Genomic DNA, 15,663 nt, shown 5'->3' with positions numbered 1-15,663 from the left:
GAGGAAAAACATACAAACCTATTCAACAAGAGACAAACAACTGAACATGTTCTTAGCAAGTGTAAAATTGTCTCAAGATTCCTGAAGAACTGCCTTTAATACGTGTTGCAGCCCAAGGCATACTTCCACGCCAAAAGCAGTAGAGCCTTCGTTAGTACGAAAGTGGTACAAAGAAATGGCTGAGTAAAACAATAGTAGTACCCGTTGTGAAAAGAAAGCTACTGGAAGTGTCAGCTAATTTAATCTCATGGGACGACAATCCAAAAGTTTACTAATTAATGGCACCGGATATTGTCTTTCATTCTGCATCTGAGGCATTCAAATCAATGTTTGAACTCTCACGCCAGCCTAATATCTCATGCCGTCAAAGAAAGAAGCAATACAAAACTTTAGTGAAATCGCAAAGGGAACCTTTCATCGGGTATAGACATGGAGGATTGAAAACAACTGGATCAACGCCATAAGAAATAAATGATGTAATTACAACACCAGCGTCAATGACAAGGTAGATAAGAGCACACACACACACACACACACACACACACACACACACACACACACACACACACACAATCAACAAACCGCCAAAATAAATTCTATACGATCAGAGTTCTCGAGTTCAAACCCCGGAGTCGAAAATAATGAAAAAAGTAGGAAGGATCGAATTATAACTAATCCTGCCCCCGTGGTTCTCTACCTTGACGCAGTAGGGTGGCTTTCATGAGCAATGTCAGTTGGCGCATCGGTTCTCGATAGGGTTATCTAAGCTGACAGGTCAAAGGAAAAGGCCAAACAAAACGTGGATCAAGTCAACGGAAGTGTTATTTGGTTAACGCATCTACCCGTTAAAATAATCATGTTAAGAAAGCATAAAAAGTAAAACCACACACACACGCACACACACACACACACACACACACATACACAACAAATAAATAAATAAATTGAGCTTTTATATAGCGCAATTTCCACTAAATGCACTCAAAGCACTTTATAAGGGGTCCCTGGTCAACAGCAACACTTAACATGTAGGACGGGCCATGACGCCTTTTCGGTGATATGACAATTTTGCGGACAAAGTTAACGCCCATGTTTTACACCTGAGTACGGTGAGAAAATGTGAGCAGTAAAGAGCCTTTTCCAAGGACTCAACTATGCGCCGAGCGAGGCTCGAACCCAGGACCTTCCGATCCGAAAGCGAGTGTCATACCATTAGACCACATAGCCGCACAAAATCTACTTGACAGTGGAAGAATCTTGCAATGGAAGACGTATGACGCCTCGGAGTGAAAGTAGCAAGTAGCTAGGAAGCATTAAGGTTTTTTCCCCTCCATTTTTACTACCCATAACCGTTAAGATCGTCGCAGAGCATAATGAAGTTGGCTTCGAACGGACGTTGCGAACACAAATCACGGAGAGAGCAGATACAACTTATCATCGGTTAATCATCAGGCTGCTGCCCCCATCTTTTGTGGTCTGTAAACAATGATGTACCCGTGTGGTGTCCGGGGTCCCTCAACTGAGAGGGTCAAGAATAGCCCAACGCCAAACCAGCGTGTCGTAAAAGGCGACTAATGGTGTGTGATTCCCCCATCTTTGAGTCACCTGGTCCTCCAGGTTGGGGGTTGGCAAAGGGTTAACACCCCTTTCCGTTAAACTCAAACCGTTACAGAAACACAGACAGACAAACTAAATCCTTTTTTTAGCTTGGGCGACCGAAGAGTTTCTGGAATTACAGAATTTATGAAGGACAACAGACAAAGCCGAAAGGACTCTGCTGACCCGATGACGTCTTCGCCAAACAAGCAGCTTCGAATTGCGTCGTGGAACGTTCGCACCATGTATGAAGCAGGAAAAAGCTCTCAAGTTGTGACTGAGATGAGAAGATACAGGCTGCATATACTTGGAGTAAGCGAAACCCACTGGATACAATCCGGACAGAAACACCTCAAGTCTAGGGAGAAGATTTTATATTCAGGGAGAGGGGACGGGATTCATACACAGGGAGTAGGAATAATTCTAAGCAAGTTTGCCCAGAAGTCACTGAGAGGATGGGAACAATGCGGAGAAAGGATCATCATGGCGTCTTTTACAACACGGAGTAAGAAGATCAGCATGAACATTGTACAGATCTATGCCCCAACAAATGATGCAACAGATGAGGACAAAGATACATTTTATGGTCTGCTACAACAAGTCATTGACAAGTTGCCAAGGAAAGACATCAACATATTGATGGGAGATGCTAATGCAAAAGTGGGACAGGATAACGTAGGCTATGAAGGTATCATGGGACGTCATGGCATGGGAGAAATGAATGATAATGGAGAGAGATTTGCAAATTTCTGTGCATTCAACAGCTTGGTGATTGGAGGATCAGTGTTCCCCCATAAGAGGATCCACAAAGCAACTTGGGTCTCACCAGATGGTGTGACAGAGAATCAGATTGATCATTTTTGTATCTCTCGTAGATTCAGACGTTCATTGGAAGATGTGACAGTACGGAGAGGGGCAGATGTTGGATCAGACCACCACCTGCTATTGGCAAAGCTTAAGCTCCGACTCAGAAAACACGGGGCCAGATCACATACAAGAAGAAAATTCGAGGTGAATGCACTTGATGGGGAAAAGAATGAGGAATTCAAACTACAATTGAGTAATAGATTCCAACCTCTTACTGAGCTCGAGGAGGACATAGATGTAGAGTCACATTGGGCAAAGATCAAGGAAGTCTACATAACAACTTGCCACGAGGTATTGGGGGTAAAGAAATCGGAACATAAAGAATGGATAAGTCCAACCACCTTGGACCTTATTGAAAAGAGGAGAACAAGGAAGGAACAAGTGAATGCAAGCCGAACAAGGGCTTCAAGACTGGATGCACAAGAGCAGTATCGAACCATAGCTAAGGAAGTCAAAAGATCTGTGAAGAAAGACAAGGAAGCATTCATGAACAGACTTGCAGAGAAAGCAGAAGCAGCAGCGACTGGAGGTCACATGAGGATCCTTTATCAAACTACCAAGACACTTGCTGGAAAATATGGGAAACCAGAGGTACCAGTCAAAGACAAAGATGGGAAAACTATTTTTGGAAAAGAGGCTCAATCTGAACGATGGAGGGAACATTTCAACTGCCTTCTGAACAGACCACCACCAGACAACCAGCCAGAAATTTTGCCTGCAAGGAATGAGCTACCAATTAGCTATGATCCACCATCGATAGCAGAGATTGTGGGTGCCATTAACAAGATGAAAAGGGGGAAAGCTGCTGGACCAGACCAGATTCCACCGGAGGCTCTAAAAGTTGATGCGAAAAGAAATGCTGAGGCCCTGCACCCACTATTTGAGAGAATCTGGAATGACGGGATATTCCCAAAGGATTGGAAGGAAGGACATCTTATCAAGCTTCCAAAGAAAGGGGACCTCAGTAATTGTAATAATTATCGAGGCATCACTCTTCTTTCTATCCCAGGAAAGGTTTTCAACCGTATTATTTTAGAGAGAATTAAGAATGCAACAGATGCTAAACTGCGGGACGAACAGGCAGGTTTTCGGAAAAACCGTTCAACCACCGACCAGATTGCCTCTCTGCGAGTCATAGTAGAACAGTCTATAGAATGGAACTCTCCTCTTATTGTCAACTTTCTGGATTACGAGAAGGCTTTCGACAGTATTGACAGAGCAACATTGTGGAAAATTCTGGCACATTATGGACTCCCTGAAAAGATAGTAAACCTCATTAAGGAAATGTATGAAGGATCAAGTTGCAGGGTTGTACATGAAGATCAGCTTACTGACAGCTTTGAAATTAAGACTGGTGTCAAGCAGGGATGCTTGCTCTCACCATTCCTGTTCATCCTTGCCATTGATTGGCTAATGAAGGAAACCTCCAAAGGGAGAAGAAATGGGATACAGTGGACCCCCTGGACACAGTTGGATGATCTGGATTTTGCAGATGATCTGGCTCTTCTGTCCCACACCCAGGACCAGATGCAAGCAAAAACCACAATTATAAACAGCCTCTCGGAATCAATTGGTCTAAGAATTCACCCTGCAAAGTCAAAGGTCTTGAGGATAGGTACGCGTCAAAGGGAGCAGATCAAAGTAAAAGATCAAGAACTCGAAGATATAGACACTTTCTGCTATCTCGGAAGTATAATTGACAAGGATGGAGGCACGGAAGCAGAGGTGAAAGCACGAATAGGAAAGGCACAGGCTGCATTCACATCTTTGAACAGAGTTTGGAGAACTAAAGATATCTCCCTTCAACTAAAGCTAAGACTTTTCAACTCAAACGTGAAGTCTGTCCTACTGTATGGATGTGAAACTTGGAACGCATCACAGGCATGTATAAGGAGGGTACAGATTTTCGTAAACAGGTGCATGCGTAAGCTACTCAGAATAAAATGGATGGATAGAATAAAAAATGAAGAAGTATGGAAAAGAACACAGCAGAAACCAGTGGGAGAGGATATAGGAAGAAGACGATGGAGGTGGATTGGACACACGCTTAGAAAGAATGACTCAACTATAACAAAGAAAGTATTGGACTGGAACCCTCAGGGCAGAAGATCAAGGGGAAGGCCACGAGGAACATGGAGAAGAATTAAAGAAGCTGATATACAGAGAAGTGGTAAGACCTGGAATGAGATAAAAAAGTTGGCTCAGGATAGAGAAGGATGGAAACTGTTTGTCTGTGGCCTATACCCTGACCCAGGGTGAAAAAGGCAATGATGATGATGATGAAACAATGATGTAATGAATCGAGGAGACAGAGATAGAGATAGAAATAGAGATAGAGATATAGATAGATAGATAGATAGATAGATAGATAGATAGATAGATAGATAGATAGATAGATAGATAGATAGAGTGAGAGAGAGAGAGAGAGAGAGAGAGAGAGAGAGAGAGAGAGAGAGAGAGAGAGAGAGGGGGGGGGGGTTGCGTGAAGCATGGTATCATAATTATACTTGAGAAATCATCCAAAAAGGGTTCAGAATCAAACAATGTAAAACAATGGGCTTTTCGGTGAAAAATAAAAAACAATTTTAAAAAATGCGGTGGGGAGTAGATGAATGTGTGTGTAATCAATCCATCTACCCGATGTGCACATATTTGAAGGTCTAATAACCTGACGCAATCATGGACTTGTTATGACATTGTTTTAATGGGCAATCAGTGGATAACACATAATATATATATATATATATATATATATATATATATATATATATATATATATATATATATATATATATTAGTAAAAAGCCCGCAATTTCGCGGGGAAAGAACTATTTTCATTCGATACTGTACTCACCATCATTTAATGAGGGCAGATTGGTAAACAACGTTGTCTGTGTAATTTGGTATATCTTCGGTTGATTTTTCTGTGTGGCCCAACATGAAGTGTAAGCCACTATAGCCTCTGACCCGTGACACAGCAACATACAGTTGTCCGTGTGTGAATACCGGTTGTGGTAAGAAAATCCCCACCTTGCTTAATGTCTGCCCCTGAGACTTGTTAATTGTCATTGCATATGACAATTTTACCGGAAACTGTCTTCTATTTATAATAAATGGTAAGCCTGAATCAGTTGTTGTCGTCAGATTGATTCTAGGGATAAACACTATGTCGCCAGCTCTACTACCGGTAATTATTTTGGCTTCTAATACTTTGAACCTAATTTAATTATTAACAAACGGGTGCCATTTAGGAGGCCTGATTTAGGATTTATATTTCTAAGCAGCATGACTGACGTATTGGCTTTCAAATGTAATGCATGTGGAGGAAGTCCGGGAGGTGTAAGTTCGTTCAAGAATTCAATCGGGTATAAGTTGATGTCAGAGTCACTTTGAATGGAATCAGTACTGCGGTAAATTTGTTCAGTTGATGAGGTCAACCCGGACAGAACGGCTGCATTTATTTTGTCAACATTTTCATGGGTTGTAGTCAAAATTGCTCTCTCCGCAAAGTTCAGATTCAAATCATTGTATACAGCATTTATCAAGCATTCTGGGTCATTTTCAGGAAGGCATAGCGCTGTAGGTAATTTAACAGAATACTTTCCTATTTCGCTGAAAACCGGCTCTGTACCATTTCCGATGCGGAGAAGCCAATTTGCAAAACAGTTATTGTCATCAGTAACCCTCATGTTCTTGTTCATGTGAAAAATGGTGACAAAATTCCAAATAATTGACTTGTCTATTTATGACATCAAGTATTATCATTACTTCCGTTGTGTTGTTGATTTAGCGGATTTCAGTCGCCATTTTGATTCTTTTTTTACTATTAGGGTTAGCTCGAGAGGTTAGTCATAAGTGTTATTAAAGGTGCTAGGGTGTTTGTTTTTCCATAAGTTAAGTAAAGGGGAGACATTCCGAAAGCTCCTACATCCCCAGTATTCTTTAAATTTGTATTTTCACCTTTGATCTTTTGTCAGCACGGTGGTAGAACCGCACATTCAACGTTCAAAATTCCAATTCCAATAACGGATAACAGCACCTGTAGCATCAGTCGCCAATCAGACACAGTTAAGTTACTGAAGAGTAGTTCTCTCATAATTTGGGATGAAGCACCTATGATGGACAGGCGTGTGTTTGAATGTGTGAGCAGGACATTTTGTGACATAACAGGCAGTTCAAAACCTTTTGGGGGCAAAGTGGTTGTACTTGGATGGGATTTTTGGGAAATTCTACCTGTTGTTAACAAAGGAAGTGAAGCCGATATATTAAGTGTCACACTTAACAAGTCAATTATTTGGAATTTTGTCACCATTTTTCACATGAACAAGAACATGAGGGTTACTGATGACAATAACTGTTTTGCAAATTGGCTTCTCCGCATCGGAAATGGTACAGAGCCGGTTTTCAGCGAAATAGGAAAGTATTCTGTTAAATTACCTACAGCGCTATGCCTTCCTGAAAATGACCCAGAATGCTTGATAAATGCTGTATACAATGATTTGAATCTGAACTTTGCGGAGAGAGCAATTTTGACTACAACCCATGAAAATGTTGACAAAATAAATGCAGCCGTTCTGTCCGGGTTGATCTCATCAACTGAACAAATTTACCGCAGTGCTGATTCCATTCAAAGTGATTCTGACATCAACTTATACCCGACTGAATTCTTGAACGAACTTACACCTCCCGGACTTCCTCCACATGCATTACATTTGAAAGCCAACACGTCAGTCATGCTGCTTAGAAATATAAATCCTAAATCAGGCCTCCTAAATGGCACCCGTTTGTTAATAATTAAATTAGGTTCAAAAGTATTAGAAGCCAAGATAATTACCGGTAGTAGAGCTGGCGACATAGTGTTTATCCCTAGAATCAATCTGACGACAACAACTGATTCAGGCTTACCATTTATTATAAATAGAAGACAGTTTCCGGTAAAATTGTCATATGCAATGACAATTAACAAGTCTCAGGGGCAGACATTAAGCAAGGTGGGGATTTTCTTACCACAACCGGTATTCACACACGGACAACTGTATGTTGCTGTGTCACGGGTCAGAGGCTATAGTGGCTTACACTTCATGTTGGGCCACACAGAAAAATCAACCGAAGATATACCAAATTACACAGACAACGGTGTTTACCAATCTGCCCTCATTAAATGATGGTGAGTACAGTATCGAATGAAAATAGTTCTTTCCCCGCGAAATTGCGGGCTTTTTACTGATATATATATATATATATATATATATATATATATATATATATATATATATATATATATATATATATATTATGTGTTATGAACGCCTAACAGGCGATGTGCTGTTTATGTGCTCTGTGATTTTCTTATTCTGCCGTCGTCAATACAAACTTTTTTCTGGATATTTTTATACCAAGTTATTCGTGAGTTTTTACTGCATTTTCATATTTTATTTTTACGGGTTTACCACGACTGGTTTTTGTGTAATAATAAGGTTTTTACAATATTTTCGATCATTTTAACTTTTTTGGAGTCCCATTGAATATTAGTCAACAAGTCAAAACACCATTGTCACTACATTAACAACAATGTTTTTGACAAATGTCGACAATGAGTGAATTTTACCCAAACGAAGAAAGAAAACAACAACAATCAAACTGGAGACTTATTTTAAACATTCTATTGTATACAATATTTTTACATGCAGTGTTGAGTTCAATTCTCACTGTTCAATTTTACTGTGATACCAAGACACAAAAATGTAGAGGTGGAAGTCATAAACAACGATCCATAAAAACCATTATCGGCCATAGACCATCACGACGCCCCACCTTTCACCCCCCACAATGACTTACGACCATATAATGCTCTGACTCGACTTGTGGTGAACGTTTTTCAAAATCTAATGGTGCCATGCCAGCATTATGTACTTTAATGCACGACCAGTGAAAAACAAAGCGGCCCTCGTTAATGATATGATTACCGACGCCAATAGTGAGATTGTTTTTATAATGGAAACATGACTTGCCGAAAACGGAGTCGAGGTCATTTTAAATGAATTAAAACCTGCGCATTACAACATAATTTCACATCCACGTTCCACTGTTCGAGGAGGCGGTATCTGCATTATTTATAAGACCATTTGAAACTGAAATTTGAAAATAAAGTTTCAACGTGCCCATCATTCGAGTGTCTCAAATTAATAACTCTTAACACTATTCTTTTGTCTATACCATCGACCACCATCGGCTCAGACTTCCTCGACTCATCGAGATTTTGTTCAGAACTTTGAAAGTTTGATTGAGTCAACGACTAAGTACTCCAAACGTTTCGTGATCATTGGTGATTTTAACATCCACTACGACTCTACAAGCAATCACCACTCTGCTGCTACAAAGGCAAATCTAGATCACCACAGCCTTATCCAACACATCCAAACACCGACGCACGAAAAAGGCCATACTATCCACTGGCTTGTAACATAAGGCGTCGAAGTCATCAACCTGAAAGTTACAGACCAGTGCGTTTCGGACCATTTCACCATCACATACAACATCGATGTGTCTACGCCAAAGAGAGACAAAATAGAAGTCACATCCCGCAATATCCGCGCCCTCGATATCGAGAGATTCAATGAAGATATCAAGGACAAGACTTCAAAAGATAATGATGCGAATTTTTCGACTGTCCTCAATAACACCCTGTCGGCGGTTCTGGAGAAACACGCACCTTTGCGTACCAGAACGGTCACAGATCGTCCTCCTGCGCCATGTACTTCCAACGTCGTCAAGAAAGCCAAACGGCAATGTCATGCCGCTGAACGCAGATGGCTCCACACAAAGCATCCAGTGGATTTCGCAGCGCTGAAGCGGTGTACGGAGGAAGTGAACTATATCATCAGAGACGAGAAAAGCACCTACTATAAGAACAAAATTGAAGGGTGTCCAAATTCAAGGATTCTTTTTAACTTTATTTCTGAAATTAGTGGAAAATCAAAATCAAATTTATTACTATCCAATATCCCATAATGTGACTTACAAAAATCTTTTGCACACCATTTTGATGGAAAAGTATTGAAAATTAGAACTGAGCTCGATTCGGGTCAGGGTAACATCGCCACCGAGTGTGACGTCATGCCTTTTGAAGGACCGACTTTCCACAAATTTAGGGAGCTCTTCGGAAGTCAGAGATGTCATAGTGTCTGCACCCAAATCATGCGCCATTGATCCTATAAACACACGACATTTCATGAAATGTTTAGATTCAACCATCGATTATGTAACTTTGATTATTAATGAATCGTTATCTTCCGAATCTGTGCCTGATTGGTATAAATCAGCACTTGTAACCTATCGACAACTCAATTTTAATCCAGAGCCTTTCTAATATATATGGTGTTATTGTATTGCGATGGTTTGCATCGTATCTTACTGGTAGAACCCAGTCTGTTTTAATCATTGACAACTGTCAGAACTCTTACCACTGAAGTTTGGAGTTCCTCAGGGCTCGGTACTTGGTCCTGTACTTTACGTCCTGTACACAATGCCACTTGGGCGAGTCATTTCTGCACATGGTGTGAATTACCATGTGTATGCCGATGATACGCAGTTGTACAAATCCGCTGTGCCACCGGCATACATACATCTGATATTGAGCAATGCTGCTCGTCTATTTGGCATTGGATGCAGGAGCATAAATTAAAACTTAATGATGACAAAACGGAGATTGTGCTTTATGGCACTCCGTCAAATATTAAAAAGACAATACTACCATCAATACTTGTTGATGATTGTCACATGAGAATATCATCCAAAGCGAAACACCTTGGCGTTGTGCTCGACGGCTGTTTCAGTATGGAGCATTAAATAAACCAGATGATCAAAACCATGAAATTTGCATTAAAGAGAATCCATCGAATGAAACAATACATCCCTCTCCATTTGCTGAAGACGGTCGTTTGTGCACTGATACTGTCACGCCTTGATTACTGTAACTCGCTACTTGCTGGTCTGCCTGACATAAAGCTCGAAAAACTACAAAAAGTTCAGAATAGAGCAGCAAGGCTTGTCCTAGGTATTGGTCGCAGTGACTCGATAGGTGTCAAGGCGATGTTGAGGGCATTACATTGACTACCAGTTAAAGCTCGTATTGAATACAAAATTGCTCTACTTTGTTTTGATGCCATCAATTCCCGAAGCCCTGGCTATATTCAAGACTTGATTGTCCCCTAAAACCCCACTCGAAATCTCAGGTCCTCAAAATTGTGTCACCTTCAAATTCCAAAAACTAATCTTAAACGTTTTGGCGATAGATCATTTATAGTAGGGTTCCCGATGCCCTTCGCGTTTCGGATTCGTGTAAAAGTAACTTTCTTCATAAGCCAGATAAGCAGACACAAAATAATATTTTTGTCCGATTGGAACTTGAAACTGACCTTTCGGGGGGTCACACACAGGTCAAACAAGGTGAAATTATGGTCAATTCATTTATTAAATTAACAACTCCCATAATATCAAGAATTTAATAACTCACAAATAACCAAAACACGTAAACAGGATTTAAATATATCACATACAATAAAATATTCATACAGCATTTCAAAGAGTTATTGCACTTTATTTACGTCGTCCTTTCTTTAAAAAAGCATATTTTTCCGAATATCACAAAAACAGTTAATAAAACTATAACTTGTAAAACGAACAAATAACAGCGCACACAAAGTACAACATTATTTCAGGATTGCACGTAAATCTAATCACGGTTAACGGAGTTATCGCCCATTGAATTTTGTTACTAAAATTAGAACTCAAACGGTAAAAGGAAATATCAATAACACTCTAAGAACAAAAAAAACTTTGGTAATATGTTTTTAGGTTGTATACAAAAAATATTAGCTCTATGTCAAAAATCAAATGAGTTATTGCCCTTTGTTCATATTGAACCAAAAAAACAAAAAAAACAAACAAAAAACAAGTGTGTATTTGTGAAACATTTGGAAACTTTTGGATAAATACAATACTTTTAAAGACAAAATTATAAGCTCCTGAAGAAGTTAAACTTATTTGTAGCTTAAAACAAAAATAGAAGATATTCAATGACTTATCGCCCATTAAAGCTTGTTACTGAAACTAATACTCGTAGCCATTCTTCCCGGTCTTGTACCAGTCTGTTGCATTTTCACATGTAATCCCAGTCCAGCCTTTGATATAGTCTAGCCATGATCTGGGAAGGCGATTTCTTGGTCTCTTGTCTTCTACTGTTCTTCCTCGGTGGTTATACAGATGGTGTTTTACCGTAAAGTGTGACCAAATCTTTATAAATATACAGAATATTCCGGGAAAAGGTTTAGAATATCTCAGACTGCCTCATTGGTCTTATTTTGTTTCCAGATGTTTCTACTTAATGCGTCTAAAACTCCACATTTCAATTTCAGGTATTAGGTGTCCAGGTTAGCATCCATATAATTGAGCCGATCACGAGTGCAAAATGTACATAAAATTTCAGTATTCTGATCCTTGTTGACAGAAGTAAGGATGGTTGTTCGTTCTAAAAAACGTTTTCTTGATATTTCTTTTCTGGCTACGACCTCGAGATTTGTATGATAAACTTACTCTAGTCTATTTCCATTAACTTGTATAACAGCCTTTAGGTCTCGTTTTCTCGTTATGACCATAGGCTAAGATTTCAAATCTTGACCAAAATACAAACAAACCGAAAATCTCAATTATTGCATTGACATTTACAAAGCAGGTTGCAATTCAAAGTTGCCTTCATGCATTTGCATCGTAAATAGGAACATTTTTGTTTACATGAACATTTTATGTCCATACGGAAGACATCTTTGGCCTCAGGCAATGTGATCCAAACAGGAATCAATCTGTCATTACTTTCCGTCCATCCGTAATGTTTGGATTTTCATTAGGCATCAATGCCTTATTCGCTGTGGCCCACATGCTTGCCTGAAAGACACTCGTTCTTAGATGTTGATGTAAAGCATCACTTGTCGACGATTCTAGTTTTGTGAAGGAAAATATTCATCCTTAGGATATCAATGTCGTGATCAATGGCATCACCTTTGTAAAGTCGGCATACACAATTTACAACGGCCTCATAGAGACTTGGGTGTATGTGAAAAGAGCAACCACGATCTTTGAAAATTCATGAATAACAGGAGACACTGGGGCTTTAGTAAGAATATTCCAACATGAACGCTTCCCTTTAAATTTGAAAGCAGATGTACTGTCACAACCTGTCAATGCATGGAAGAATGCAAGGGATTTGCAAGTCTCTTGGCTAAGACTTGCGGCAATGCTGTTCAGATGTATTACTTTCCTTTATTTTCCTGAATAAAAATAAACCCAAATATCATCTGCTGGATTGTCTGCGATTATATGATGATGATTGGCCAAGAGGATGACTAAAACATCGGTGTCTCCGGTCTGTTTAAGGCCGAGTGATTTAGTTTGAAGGGCGTGTAAAATATGGACCAATATGCGGGTATCTTCTTTGTAAATAATAAAGCGTGTTTAACAAGTTCCTTTAAAAAGATGAATATCTATATTCATCAAAAATTCAAATCAAGGGCAATAACTCGTACATGTGGAGAGATATTTCTCCAAAACTGTTTATGGGGATTGTTTATTACAAATGAAAGTATTTTTGTTCATAGATATGTTTTAAAATATCAATAGTTTACAAGTAATTAAATGTTTATTTATCGTGAATTATTCAAGAACACATTTCGTGCCTGGAAGACAACAATAAAAAAGGCAAAGACCACGTATTTTCTATCAAAATTCGAAACTTCTAAATCTTGCAAACAATGATTTAACATCTGAAATGATCTACTTGGACGTGAAAGATGCACTTCATTAACATCTACAGCCAATCAAAGAGACTTGACAACAAATTTAAAAGACAAAATCCATAACATTCGTTCAGAACTAGACCGGCATGAACCATTTATAGATACAAATACATTCTGTGGTACCCCTTTAGACAAGTTCCAACCAGTTTCACATAGTTTCATAAACGAGTTGATAAAAAAGCCCCCTTTAAATCCTGCGACCTTGATCCCCTACCAGCACAGCTTTTGGCCAACCCCATCGATACAATATTACCATCCATTACATCAATCATAAATACATCCATACTGACTGGCGAAGTTCCATCGTGCTTTAAAAGTGCCCTCGTCAAACCACTTCTGAAGAAACCATCACTGGACCACAATATATTAAACAATTATCGTCCTGTATCAAATTTACCTTTTTTGTCAAAACTTCTGGAGAAGGTAGTTCTTACACAATTAACATCTCATCTTAAGAACAACAGTTTGGAACAACCCTGTCAGTCAGCCTACAAACATCAACACAGTACTGAAACGGCGCTTCTTAAAATCTTTAATGACTTGTTATGTAATACTGATGCTAACAATATCAATGTATTATGCCTTTTAGATCTTTCAGCTGCCTTTGACACCATTGACCATGACATTTTGTTCAGAAGACTAGAAAATACGTTCGGCATAAAAGAAATTGGCCTTAAATGGTTTACATCATATTTATAGGATCGATGGCAGACTGTCGTAGTGAATGGTGTTCAGTCAGAACAAGTTTTACTAAACTTTGGAGTGCCACAAGGCTCTGTTCTTGGCATGGCCTTTTTACTGTATATATGCAGCCCCTTTCTAGTGTGATATCCAGATTCAATCTGTTATCCTTTTTATGCAGATGATACGCAAATATATGATTCAGCAACCCTTAGTAATTTAAAGTTCTTAATACAACGAATTACGAGCTGTTTTAATGAGATTAAATCTTGAATGTACCATAATAAGTTAAAATTAAATGATAGTAAAACTGATATTTTAATGTGTGGAAGGCCGAGTATCCTTAAACGGGCAAATAAATCACCTATTACTCTCGGAGATAGCACAATATAATTTTCAAATAAAGCAAAAAACATTGGCTAAAGATTGATAAAGATTTTTCCATGACAAGCCACGTGAATAACACCATGCAATCTATGTACATAGAAATGAACAAATAAGCAAAATTCGTAATTTAATACCAAAGCATATAGCAGAAGTATTACTTAATTCCCTTGTTTTATCTAAATTGGACTATTGTAACTCCCTTTGGGCGAATTTAGCTAAAGACAAAATGAGCAAACTTCAGGTTGCTCAAAATAACGCAGCCAGGCTCATTGTACGCAATAACAAAAAATACCCGTCAGCAACTCTCCTTCTCCGGGAGTTACATTGGCTTCCTGTGGAAAAAAGAGTTGCCTATAAGATTTGTACTGTTGTCTACAAATCCTTGAGCACCAACAATTAATCCCTCCTATTTTAAGACCTTCTAAACATATATTATGTCCCCAATAGAAACTTGAGGTCAACAATGACCAATCAATCCTTGTCAAACCTAAGCCATTGCGTAAAATAGGTGAACGATCTTTTCAATTTTCGCCCCCCCCCCCATTTTTGGAACTCTCTCCCATAACACGTGAGATGCTCGGATTCGTTGGCAACGTTCAAATCTCGCTTAAAGTTTTATCTTTTTACGTCATAATGTTGCAATACTATTATCATATTTTGTTGTTGTTAAATTGAATTCGTATCACGTTTCCATCAAACTTGTCTTACTGTAATATGTTTTGTTTTATATTAGTGTAAAACGCTTAGAGCCTGTGACAACGGGGTAAAGCTCTATATAAATGCCATTTATTATTTATTATTATTTAAAGTACTTGACCTCACTTAAAACTTTACTGATCTCTGGATGACCTTCAAGCAGTAGAATCAAAATTCCAATCGACCAAAATTTTTTCTAAGATATTAAGCTTACCAACTGTGAAGAAAACTAAATTTTTTACACGAAAGTGAAACGTGACGAGTTTTTTTTACTAGGCGGTGACTCTACTAATTAGTAAAGTAGGCCCTATCACTTGGAATTCACTCCCACTGTCATTCAGACTTGAAAGCAGCGTTGATAAATTCAAAAATAATCTGAAAACCTATCTCTTTGGGAAGTATTTAGATTAGATTATGCCAGAAATTATTGCAAAGCGCATACGTGCGTGCGTTTGTGCGTGCGTATATGTGTGTGTGTGTGTGTGTGTATGTGTGTGCACTCGTGTATACCTTTAGTTAAGTGTGTGTATGTATGTGTATATATGTTATATGCATGTATGTATATTTAGTGTGTACGTGTATACGA

General features: G+C 38.9%; 1 protein-coding gene across 3 annotated transcripts in view; it reads left to right on the top strand.

Moving 5' to 3' along the window:
• LOC144975020 (carbonic anhydrase-related protein 10-like) overlaps positions 1-15,663 on the top strand; it is a 306,136-nt gene that overhangs the window by 27,868 nt on the left and 262,605 nt on the right. The gene's annotated exons all lie outside the window — the stretch shown is intronic.

Source organism: Berghia stephanieae, chromosome 6, assembly GCF_034508935.2.
Source record: "Berghia stephanieae isolate SIO BIC M18660-M18661 chromosome 6, UCSD_Bste_1.3, whole genome shotgun sequence".
Classification (NCBI taxonomy): Eukaryota; Metazoa; Mollusca; class Gastropoda; order Nudibranchia; family Aeolidiidae; genus Berghia; species Berghia stephanieae.
Note: the sequence above shows the minus strand (reverse complement) of the source record. Positions and strands in the feature narration are given on the sequence as shown.